The following is a 12,574-nucleotide window of genomic DNA, read 5'->3' as shown; positions in this document are numbered from 1 at the left end:
GGCACGTGTTTCTGATAGGATAGTCTGAGCAGACATTCGGTCCTTTTGGGAGGGGCGTGTGTGTGTGTGAGCTCCTGGATCTATTGTATTTCCGTCAATGAAGAGTCAGACAAAACTCGCACCAATTAGCAAGCACGATCTTCCCCCTGGCTTATGCTTTGCTGCTGTTCTCAAGATGTGATCCGGCCCCAGCCAAAAGCAAGGAGACAGACGCGTCGTCGCAGGCCTGGGAGCTGCGTGGTACTCACGGCCCTTTGTATCCCCCGGTTTCACAAAGTACAAAAATAGGAGGCAAGCTCGAGACGGCTCAGATGCCTGGCTCAGACAATCGCAGTCAGGAGAGAGGAGGGGAGGAGGGGAAGCCAAACACGAGGAAAAGGGAAAGGAAAGAAAAGCAGCCACTTAAGGTCAAAGCACTGAGAATAACATGAAAATGCTGCCAACCGAGTGGAATCAAGATGCTTTCGAGGTCAGAAGTGTGACAACGGAGCTGTTGTTGTCGTCTCTGGGCTGGTGTCACCACTGCAGTCTCACGGGAGGGTGGGATGCTGGGTAGAGACTTGTTAGGGGGAGGCAGGGAGGCTGGGCTCAGCTCTCACACAGGGGTGTGCCGGGGTCCTCCTAAGGAGGGCTGGGCAACTGGCCGTCATGGCCCCATAACCGAAAACAAGGCAAGCCCGACCTCTGCAATTCTTGAAGGCGGATGAAATAGAGCTCTGATGGCTGGCATTGATGGGACAGCATGCAAATGTATGCAAACAAAGGCTGGGAGAACCCGGTGGTGCTTTTATTTATTTGTTTATTTAGTTGAGACAGGAGAAATACATGTTCATTGTAAACAAATCAGAAACTTACAGACATGCACAAAGAAGTCGAAATCCTCTGTGAGCCCACTACTCAGGAAACAAACGTTTCAAAAAGCAGAAAAATGATCGCTAACATTTTGGTGTACAGTCATTCTTCCAGACAATTTTTGGCCCGTACATATATAGTTTGGGAAATTTTTTTTCTAACCAAAATAGGTTCTTACTTCACATACTGTTTTGCAACCTGCTTTTTTCTGCATTGAAAATATATCATAAATGCGCATATGGCACTGTAATTTATTGAACAAAGTCCCCATTGTTGGAAATCTAGATTGTATTCTTCTTTCTCAGGCAAGGTTAGAAGACCCCAAACTCAATTGCAAGAGGCAGACGGAGAAGAACAAGATGTAAGGGAACTCTGCCCTCCAGGAAAGTGTGTGTGTGGTAGGGATGGGGAGGGCAGAGGCAGCTCAGACTGTAGGGCTTTGGAAGCCAAATTATTATTATTACTATTATTTTTGAGGTACAGTCTAGATGTCACCTAGGCTGGAATGCAGTGGCATGATCTCGGCTCACTGCAACCTCCATTCCCCGGGTTCAAGCGATTCTTCTGCCTCAGCCTCCCAAGTAGCTGGAACCACAGGTACGTGCCCACACCTGGCTAATTTTTGTATTTTTAGTAGAGACGGGGTTTCACTATATTCGCCAGTCTGGTCTCGAACTTCTGACTTCATGATCTGCCTGCCTCAGCCTCCCAAAGTGCTGGGATTACAGGTGTGAGTCACCGCGCCCAGCCAGAAGCCAAATTATTTTTATTTTCTCCAGAGCTGGGGGAAAAAAGTTCTGTCCAAGTATCAGGCCTGAAGATCAGAAGCAAGTGACATAGAGCCCTCATAGCCACCCTTGCAAATAACTCTCCAGGAGTCCCAGCCAGCTGTGAGTGGCTAGGCAGCTTCGCAGGAAGGAGAAAGGAGGTGCATCCCTATAATTCACCACCTCATCTTTTTGCATCACGAATTAGACAGCCCCAGCACGTGGACCCTGTATCAGCTATTGTAAGGAAGGACAAATAGAAGCAGTGATCGCCTCAGACTAATGGGATGACACAGTTAAAGGACAAAGAATATACCCACTGCAATGTGAACCAGATGTTCCATGCAAACTGGGTTCCTAGGTATGAAAAGGCATGGAGTAAGAGAGCCATTCAGTTAAGTTTAGTTAAACACCTACTATGCCTCCTACATGTCACCTCTGTGTAGGCCCCTTGTTAGGAGTATCTTGTTTAATCCTCAAAATGCTCTTCGGGGAAAGCCACCCTTCTGCAGATGCGGTCACTGAGGACCGGAGAGAGGCCTTGACTTGCCCAGGGTCACATGAGTTATTCAAGGGCTGAGCTGAGGGTACATTTAGCTCCTCCAAGGTCCCAGAGAGGCCCCATGTGAAGAAACAGTCTGCAAAGGGTGGGCTGTATGAGGAAGGGCTGCTGGGAGGCAGTGACTTTGGAGACCAGCTTTGCAGAAAGGTAGGGGCATAGGAAGCAGGGGAGACAGGGAGGACAAGGGGGAAGACCGGGTGCGAGGGGAGGGGCAGATCAGGTTGCTGGTGGAGGACAGTGCTGAATGCACAATGAAAAACATGTAACCCGGGGCTAGGAAGGAGGAAAGGGCCAGGCTGTCCCAGGAACCCCAAAGGGCAGGTCAGGGTTGGGTCAGAGGTGGCAAATGAGAGGTGTGTGTGGTGACTGCCTGCATGGGGGGAACTCAGGACCCCATGCTCAGAGCAAAGGCAGAGAGGGAGCTGCTCCCGACATCACCCCTCCAATTACGGCCTCGAGCCCCAAGTGAAAGCCACTTCGGGTAAGGTTTATTAGGCTTCTCCCTCTGCAGTTGAGCTTCATTTGTTTTGCTCCATATTTGCTGGTGGCTCTGGCATGGCATTAACGGCCTATTTGGGGTCTGTGATCCTCCCGTGTCGTCTCTGAGGCTGGAGGGGCCATCTGGGCTTTTTATTTGCCCAGTTGGCTCACTTTTTAATTATGCCGAATGGGCCAACAGGGGCTGGGGGCAGCGTGGACGTCAGCAGCCAATATTTCTCATAATTGTTAGTATTTTCACTGCTAATCATCCCGGCAAGTGAGAAACGGTAATCCAGAGGGTTGGCGTTGTTCACTGGCAAGTCATGCCGAGGAATGATATCATGTGGGTGGAGCCAAGAAACGAGGAACTGCAAACTTGCCCCTCCCACCCACGTGGCCTGGGATGAGCCCCGGCACTTCCTGCCCAGAGGAGACGCTGATCTGTGTCCTGGGAACCCAAGAGAGAGTCATGGATTGTTTCGGTTTTTTAATTCTGGAAAATGGGTTTGGGAGTATTTATGGGCTGCCATGGATACCCTGGGGAGGGTCATCGGTGGAGAGGTCAGAAGGAGCCACCGAGGCTAGTTTGAAGTCAGCTCCTTGATCAACCACCCCTGCCCCTCAAGCTGGAGAAGGCAAGAGAAGCAAAGATCATTCCCTGGCCCTTGGATGCACTGACCTCCCCTGCTCTGTGGTCCCCAGGACTCCCCAGCCACCCTGAGAGTGATCACTGACCATTCCCAGGTCCATCTGTTTCCCTAAAGAACAAGTTTCCCAAGGACAGATCCCTGTCCTGTTCCTCTGTATATCCCAGTCCCAGTTAAGAGTATGGCATCTAGTAGGGCCTCCATAAATGCTCACCAAATGAAGGAAAGGAATAGGAAGCCTCATCTCTGCATTCTGAATTTGAATTAGATGATTCCTGAGAAAACCTTTGAGAAGCTTGCAGCTGGGATACTAAATCGAGTTAAGGTGTTCTTAATAATCTTAATGGGTATTGTTATTTCAAATTAACTAATTACCCTGATTTTAATGTACTCTGGCAATGTAGGCTTATCATTATCATTATTATTATTTCATAGCTCCTATAAATCCAACCTTAGAACAGCATCGTTCTGTTCAGCAGGTGTCTTATCATCTCCGTTTGTACACAAATTTCTAGGTTCCACTAAAGGCACCCAGAACTGAGACTAATGTGAATTAATAGCCATTGGAATGCCCTGTTATGTCAATGTTATTATTCCAATTCCAATGTCAGGAACATCATTTAAGAGTTACTCTCCAGGAGACAAAATGAACTGTATCTGAAATCATTAGAGCCATAGCTAGAACCAGAGCAACCAGGATGCAGGGAGAGTATCCCGGGGGCCTGTCCGGCAGTGGGGCCCCAGCCCTGACTCACAGAACCACTCTACCCTCCTAGGGTTCTGGGCCTGCGTTGGGAGAGGCTACCCCAAAGTTCCCTGAAATGCCTTCAAGGCCTTTTCCCCATTGTCTTGGATATTAGCACTTGGCTCCCTTTTAGTGATGCAAGTATCTCTAGCAAGTAGTTGCTCCACAGCCTTCTTGAATTCCTCTCCCCCAGAAAACTTCTTTCTTTGCCATATGACTTGGCGGCCAATTTTCCAAACTTTTACGCTCTGCTTTTCTTTTGAGATATAAAATACAACTTTAAGTCATTTCTTTGCTCCCCCATCTAATTATAGGTTGTTAGAAGCAGCCAAATCACTTCTTGAACACTTTGCTGCTTAGAAATTTCTTCTATCAGATATCCTAAGCCACCAATCTCAAGTTCAAACGTCTGCAGTTTTCTGGGGCATGGACACGATAGTTATGTTTTTCGCTTAAATGTAACATGCATGACCTTTGCTCCAGTTCCCAGTGAGTTCCTCATTTCCATCTGAGACTTTGTCAGCCTGGCCTTCACTGTCCGTATTTCTATCACAGTTATCATAGAAATATGGACAGTGAAGGCCAGGTCGGTGATGTTTGAGTAAGTCTCATCTTCCCAGCTCAATGGGAAGCCCTGTGCGAAATTTCCTCTATCTGCAATGGTCTTCCTTCAGATGTCCCCAGGGCTCACTTCTCACCTTCTTCAGAGCTGATCAAAGCTCACCCTGCACTGAAGCCTTCCCTGACCACCCTATTTAAATGACCCTCCCTCTCCCCAGCATATACATCCAGCTCTGGCATTCTCTGTTCCTCTTTCTTCATGAAACTATGAACGAATCTTTTCTATTTTTCTCCCTAGCTCCTATCATCATATAATGTAAGATGTGTTTTCATTTGTTTATTGTATGTCTCCCTCTGCTGCAGTGTACGCTCCAGGAGGGCAAGGATTCAAGTCTATTTCACTCAGTGTTGCAACTCTGATGCCCACCACAATGCGTAAGGCACATAGCAGGTGCCTAATGTGTGATTGTTAATCTAGTGACATGAATGAAGGTAACAAAGTTATTTTATGTCATTTCCCGTAAAATAGCTTTGCAGTGCAATGCCTCTGCATAGCATCGAATCCAGCATTAGTGGTGGTCTCCATGCCCCTTGAAGAATTGGATAAACCAGACCCTCGGTTTCGCTACCCCTGTCATCTGTGATTGCTGAGAATTCCTGGGGCTTCCTTCTGCATACCTGTTCCAGGTCCTGCCCCTCTTCCTCTCTCCAGATCCTGCCCCTCTTGGGCTGCCTCAGTTTAATTGATTCTTATCAGATAGACACGAAAATCCACAGGTGCTCAGGGATCTCCACAAAAAATACCCACTTCCACCAAGGAGTCTGTAAGCAGAGAAGGTTGCTGGAGGACTAGGGGAAGGCTGGGGGTGGCTGCCTTCCTCATCGGTCCCAGAGGTTTTAGTCTCCTGCAGATTTGCCATTGCTTATCCCTCTCTGCTTCCTTCTCTTTCCAGCTGCTCCCACTTTTCTTCCTGGGGCTCAGCAAATCAGTTCTGCCCACACCCAGAGCCTCTGGGGCCTCCTCTTTAACTCACAAGCAGTTCTAATCAGGGCATTCCTCCAAACAGAAGCTCTTCACTTTCTAAGAGGAATTCCAACACCATGAATATCCAGTGGGTTTGGTTTTTATTTTGTGTCTATTATTTGCCTTATACAGAGACAAAAGAAACTGGCCTCAGAGACAATAAGTGAAACACAAGGTTACATAGCTCATCAAAAGCAGCTTCCTTAGCTACAAAGAACAAACCAAAGAAAACCCACCCCTATGCCCATGCCAGCTATCTGCCTTCTCCCCACCTCCCGCCCAGGCAAACTGCTTCAAAGGGATGCCTTTGCCTACCCTTTCTTTTTCCTCACCTCCCACGCACACGCCTCCAACCATCCAACCTGGCTTCAGTCCAGTCACTCCCAAGAAAAAGCTCCCACAGACGTCAACAGTGACCCCTTGGTGATGTATCTCATGGGGATTGCTCAGGCTCTAGACACTAATCTTTTCAGGAATTTGACACTTTTAGTGATAAAACGCTTCTGCAACCCCCACTCCATCCTCTCTCAGTGAACTTCAGTGCATCCTTCACTCTCCACTCAAGTGTCACTTCCTCAGGGAAGCCCTCCCTGATTTCCCAGGGTAGGTCAAGTTCTATTGTATATGTTTTCATATCTCCTACGCCCAGCAGAATCCAGCATGGAGTAGGTACTCAATGAACACCTATTAAATGAATGGAGAGAATAAATGGACCTGTGTTTACTGCCTTCAGAGCCTTACAGTTTCACATTCATTAGCACATGTCTCCCCCACTAGGTGGTAGGTGCCCAGAGAACAGGATCCATGCCTGGTTTTCCCTGTATCGTTATTTCTGGCACCCACCTCAGGGCCTGACACATGGAGGAACCACCCCCATATGTGCCGCTTGGAAGAGCTGGGATTCACACCCAGGTTGCTGGTTCCAAAGCCTCTGCACTCAGCACCTACTAGTTGATTGACTGACTGTAGGTGACCCCAGCTGTCTCTACTAAGGCAGCCTTCTGAAATTTTAATGTGCACAAGAATCACCTGGAGAACTTGTTAAACTATAGATTCTGATCAGTAGGTCTGAAGTGGGTCCCAAGATTCTGCATTTCTAACAAGCTCCCAGGAGATGCTGACAGTAGGGTCTGTGGACCCCGCTTTGAGCAGCAGGGGCTAACACAAGGCACTGACCTGTAAACAGAGCATCTTGGGTGTCCCCGAATTACAGCAAAGAGTAGGGGGGCAGGGCAGCAGGCTCTGAATCCACAAAGGCTGCCAACTATTGCCTGAAATCGGAATCAATGATATGTCTCTCAGATATATGCTGCAGTATTCCTTATGCTGGCTAGGACGAACAAAACGCTTTCAATAAAAACACACTGAATTCATAGTAACTTTTCATTGTCGTGCATTTTCTCAGCTGATTGATAGGTGCTAAACACATGGGGATGATGGAAAGGAAATCTAAGGGACCTTTTAACAGTAGGAAAAGGTTGGGAGTGGGTAGGACTTTACCACCTGCCTGGAAGATGTGATGACCTTGTGTCCTGCTCTGTTCGGGGGCCGATTGGCAGGAAACGTGGAAGAGTACCCTGGGGGGACTGATGAGAAAGACAGAGAGACGCAGAGACAGACGGACAGACAGAGAAACAGAGAGAGAGAGGCACAGGCACAGGCACAGGGGACAGAGACCTGAGGTGGAGGCTGGAAGCGGGGTGCAGACCATACTGTCCTTCCAGGATGCTCTATGGGTTGGCATGGCAACAGTCAACATTTGTGTAAATAGCTGACCCATATTTAATTAACAAAAAGAAGACGAGGATGGGAGAGAAAGGGAGAGGGCAGAGCCTGGCTGGCTCCTCGCCTGGCATTGCAAGGACTAGTGGGCCTTTCTCATTGGGTAGTGGATGCTGGCAGACAGCAAGAGACACCAGACAAGTGAGGGTTCTTTTCAGGCAGCCCCCTACTCCCAGGACTAAGTAGGGGCAGGCTTTCCTTCGGGAGAGTAAGGCTAAGGCAGGGCCTGCCCAGTGCAAGACCTCCGTAAACACGCATCTCTGCAGTGACAGCAGCAGCAGCAACGCACTGATGATGACCATCATTACCCTAGGCCAGACTCCCTGCCACACTCTTTGCATGTGTTACTTTAATCTGGACAAGAAAACTATGAAGTAAGTGCTAGGATTATTCCCATTTTCAAGATAAGAAAACAGGCTTGGAGAGATTGAATAACTTGTCGAAGGTCACATGGCTCCTTAAGTGGCTGTAATAGTTTGTACATTGGCAACCTTGGTGCAGTCCCCTCCCCTTGAATCTAAGCTAACCTTGTGTGTGCTTCAATGAGTACAATACAAAAAATTAACCCAGTACCGATACAATGTGGCAGCACACCCCGGAGCCTTAACAAAGCCTACGGCTTCTGCTTTGTGCTCTTGGGAGTCATGGGCCGCCATGTAAAAGATCTGGCTGTCCTGCTAAAGACACTACATGGAAAAAGAGAGACCCTGGGGGAACAAGGAAAGAGGGAAAGGTCCAGCCAAGCCAGCACTCCCAGCTGAGCACAGTACACTGAGGACCACTGGCAAGATCAGCAGAATAATTACCCAGCTGAGCCCAATCCAGATGACAGAATCCATGAGCTACTAAAATGGTTGTTCTGGATCAAGTTTGTTATGGAGCAAGAGGCAGCTAGCACAAAAAGATTCCTCTGAGAGATTGGCAGCATTGGCCTGCCCTTCTGCCCAGCCTCACCACCAGCTACATCCCTACCTCTCACAACACTGTGTACAGATCCCCAGCTTGCAAAGATGCTCTCGTTTCTCTACCTGGTTGCAAAACACATTTCACCAAAATATGACTCTACTGCCAAAAGTGCCATGAATGAGAAACTCTGTCCATTTCTACTCCCCGCACCTAGCCCAATCCCCAACCAGGTCTTGCCTGGATGAGTGTAGCAGCCTCCTAACAGGTCTTGCTCCTCTTGCCTCTTGCTCTCTCCCATCCCTTCTTCCTTGCATCTGATCGTGTTTTCTTCTTCTTACCTGACCTATAAGGTCTAGCGAGATTGAGCCCCACCCATCCTACACACTAGCCCCTCTGCTGCCCTCTGTTCTCTTCATCATCCTCCAAACGCATCTGGTTCCTCTCTGTTCCTGGAGTACATTAAAACCTTACCCACCTCATGAGCTTCCCAAACATGGTTTTCTCTACCTAGTATGCTCTTCTGTCCTTCATCCAAGGCTAATTTCCACTCAGCTTTCAGGACTTCGGCTTCTTTACCACGGGAGAGTGGTGAGGTATATTTTTACATACAATAAAATGCATAGATCTTAAGTGTATCATTTGGTGAATTTTGACAGATATTTACACCCACACAACCATCACCCAAATGAAGAAATATAGAATGTTTTCATTAACTTTCACCCAAATCAAGATATGCAAAATACTTCTATCACATCCGAAAGTTTCCTGTGTTTCTTTCCCATCAATGTCCTACCGCCGGGCAATCACTGTTCTGCTATCTACCACTATAAAGTTATTTCTGCCTGTTCTTCAGCTTCATATAATTGATTCTACTAATTGAATCTATTAGGGACTGCTATTCTGGGATGGGAATGGGAATGGGGCAGGGAGAGTCAATGAACAAGTAAACCCAAGTGTAGTAAGTGCATGGACTTGAATAATCAAACCAAAGAAGTAGGCTAGAGAGTGGTGCTGAATGCTGTGACTGTGGAAGCCTCCTTAGTAAGGCAACAAATGAGCAGGTATTTCATCCACACAGTGCTTTTGAGCTTCGTTTATGTCATGGTATGTATCAGCAATTTGTTTATTTTTGTTGCTGACGAGTATTTCTTTGTTTGTTTTGTTTTTGAGATGGAGTTTCGCTCTTGTTGCCCAGGCTGGAGTGCAATGGCACAGTCTCGGCTCATTACAACCTCAACCGTTCAAGTGACTCTCCTGCCTCAGCCTCCCAAGTAGCTGGGATTGCAGGCACACACCACCACACCCAGCTAATTTTTCGTTGCTGTATTTTTAGTAAAGATGAGGTTTCACCTTGTTGACCAAGCTAATCTCAAACTCCTGAACTCAGGTGATCTGCCTGCCTCAGCCTTGCAAAGTGCTAGGATTACAGGCATGAGGCACCGTGCCCAGACAATATTTTACTAAATGAATGTACAAGACTTAATTTGTTCATCCAATCTCTTGTTGACGGACATTTGAAGTTGTTTCTGGTTTTGGGAATTTGATAATACAACTGCTACAAACATTTGCATACAAAGCTTTTATATGGACACATATTTTTGTTTCTTTTGTTAAATACCTAGGAATGGATAAGTCAAAGAGTAGATGTACACCCAACTCTATCAAAAATCAACAGTTTCCCAAAGTGGTTGTATTATTTTACATTCCACAGGCAGTGTATGAGTTCCTGTTCCTCCCAAATTGTTGTCAACACTTGGTATTATCAGTCTTTTTAATCTGTCCATTCTGATGAGTGTGCAGTGGTATAGCCTTGTGCTTTCAATTTGAATTTCACTATTGACTAATGATATCAAACACTTTTTCATCTGCTCATGGCCATTCAGATATGCCCTTGTGTGAAGTATTGGTTTGGATCTTTCGCTCATTTTTAATTTATTGCTTGTCTTTTTATTGATTTGTAGGTCTCAGTTTTCATGTTTTTCTCAGGAAAGTTCTCCCTGAAGGCATCATCCCTCCCACCTGTCATCAACACAGACACATACACACAACACACATGCCGTACATGCAACATAGACATAAAACACACATCTCACAGACACATCACAGACACACACCACTTACACATACACCCCACATACACACATCACACAGACATATATAAACACACCACATGTATACACATACCACATATATACACATACCAAATTCACACATATATACTACATACACATCATACCGATACAACACACATGCACACAGTTAAGTCCCTCTGTTATAGGCTGTCACAGGGCCTTGTGCTTCTCCCAGCTGTGCCTTGCACAGTTGAAACACATCACACAGTGTGTCTTGTATGAAACACTTGTCTCAGTCTCACCTCACATAGCTGAAACACGTTGTCCCACAACTGTCATTGCTGCTCCTGCAAACTCTGTTCTCCAAGGGTTTGCACCACATCTGCCCTGTTCACTGCTCATTTTCCAGCTCCGAGCACAGTCCTGGGCACCAAGGAGACTCTCAATAATTTTTTTTCACTCAGTAAATATTCGTTGAGTGCCTAGAATGCACCAAACAATGTTCTTGGTGCTGGAGGTACCACAGTGAAGAAGATAGTTGAACCCCTTGATCTCATGGGGCTGCTTTTCTGGGATGGGGATGGGAATGAGGTGTGGAGAGTCAATGAAGAAGTAAACCCAAGTGTAATAAGTGCATGGACCTGAATAATCAAACTGATGAAGGAGGCTAGAGAGTGGTGCTGAACGCTGTGGCTGGGGAAGCCTCCTTGGTATGGCAACAAGTGAACAGGTATTTGAAGATGAGAAAGGGAGCCGTGTGGATGCCTGGGCAGGGACTGGCATGATAGATGCCTGGCAAGGGGTTTACATGGCAGGAGTAAAGAAAGGGTGGGGAGTGATGTGGAGAGATAGGCAGGGGTCGAGGATGGGGGGAAGAGGAGTTGGGGCTGTTTCCCAAACCTTTTCACTACAACTCACTGAAAGAAACACATGTGCACATACACAAACATGCAGTCGATCATTTCCTGTAGAAATACCTGTCTTTATTACACATTCAGTCTTCTCTAGGATCTTTCCTTTTCACTCTTCTGTTCCATTTCGTATCATGAAAATGCTGATCATGATGCAGTAGATTGATTTCGTGACCTACTAATAGATGTCTGTGTACATCTATTTTGGGGTGTACTCTGAGATGAGATGTGCTGGAAGATTTTGAACAGAGGAGTAGCATGACCCAATCGATGATTAATTTTTCATTTACATTTTATTTTTTTAACTTTATAATGGAAAATTGTAAACAGATAGCACAGAGATAATGCAATAATATATCACCTGTATACCTTCATTCAGCTTCAACAATTATCGACATTTTGCCAACTTCCTTCACTATTTCTGTCCACTGTTTTTTTTGCTGAAGTATTTTAAAGAAAATCTCAGATGTCTTATCATTTTGCCCTTATATTCCTCCAAATGTATTTCTAACAAATGACAATAATACCCTTTTGATGCCCAGTAAAAATAACAGCAATTGCTTAATACCTGCTATTACTTAGTTGATGATCAATTTTTCTTGATTTGCTCAAAATGTGTTTTTACAGTTGGTTGCTTTGAATCAGGTGATAAAGAAGGTTCATATACTGCATTTGGTTGGGATTTCTCTTAGGTTTCTTTCCTCCCTCGCCTTGCTTCCTTCTTTTTTCTTCCCTTCTTTCTCTGATACTGAGGCTTATGCTATGTAAAATTAAAATGAACAATTCATGCAGGGCTCAGTGGCTCATGCCTGTAATCCCAATACTTTGGGAAGCTGAGGCTAGAGGATCCCATGAGTTCGAGACCAGTCTGGGCAATATAGTGAGACCTCTTCTCTACCAAAAATTTAAAAATGACCAGAATGTGGTGGTGCATGCCTAGTCCCAGCTACTCAGGAGGCTGAGGTGGGAGGGAGGATCGCTTGAGTCCAGGACTTCATGGTTGCCAAGCTGTGAGCTATGAGCCACAGCACTCCAGTCTGGGAAACAGAATGAGACTCTATCTTGAAAAAGAAAAAAAAAATTGATGGATATTGGCAATTGATACACCCCATGCAGCAACCACCCAAATCAATATATAGAACACTCATGATCTCAGAAGTTTTTCTCATGCCTTTTGCCAATCAATCCATACCCCTCTCACCCAAAGGGAACTGTTTTCTTCCCTTCTATTTACCATACATTTGCTTTGCCTGTTCTTGAAGGTG

Source organism: Saimiri boliviensis, chromosome 17 (genome assembly GCF_048565385.1).
Source record: "Saimiri boliviensis isolate mSaiBol1 chromosome 17, mSaiBol1.pri, whole genome shotgun sequence".
Taxonomy (NCBI): domain Eukaryota; kingdom Metazoa; phylum Chordata; class Mammalia; order Primates; family Cebidae; genus Saimiri; species Saimiri boliviensis.
This window is presented reverse-complemented; position numbering follows the sequence as displayed.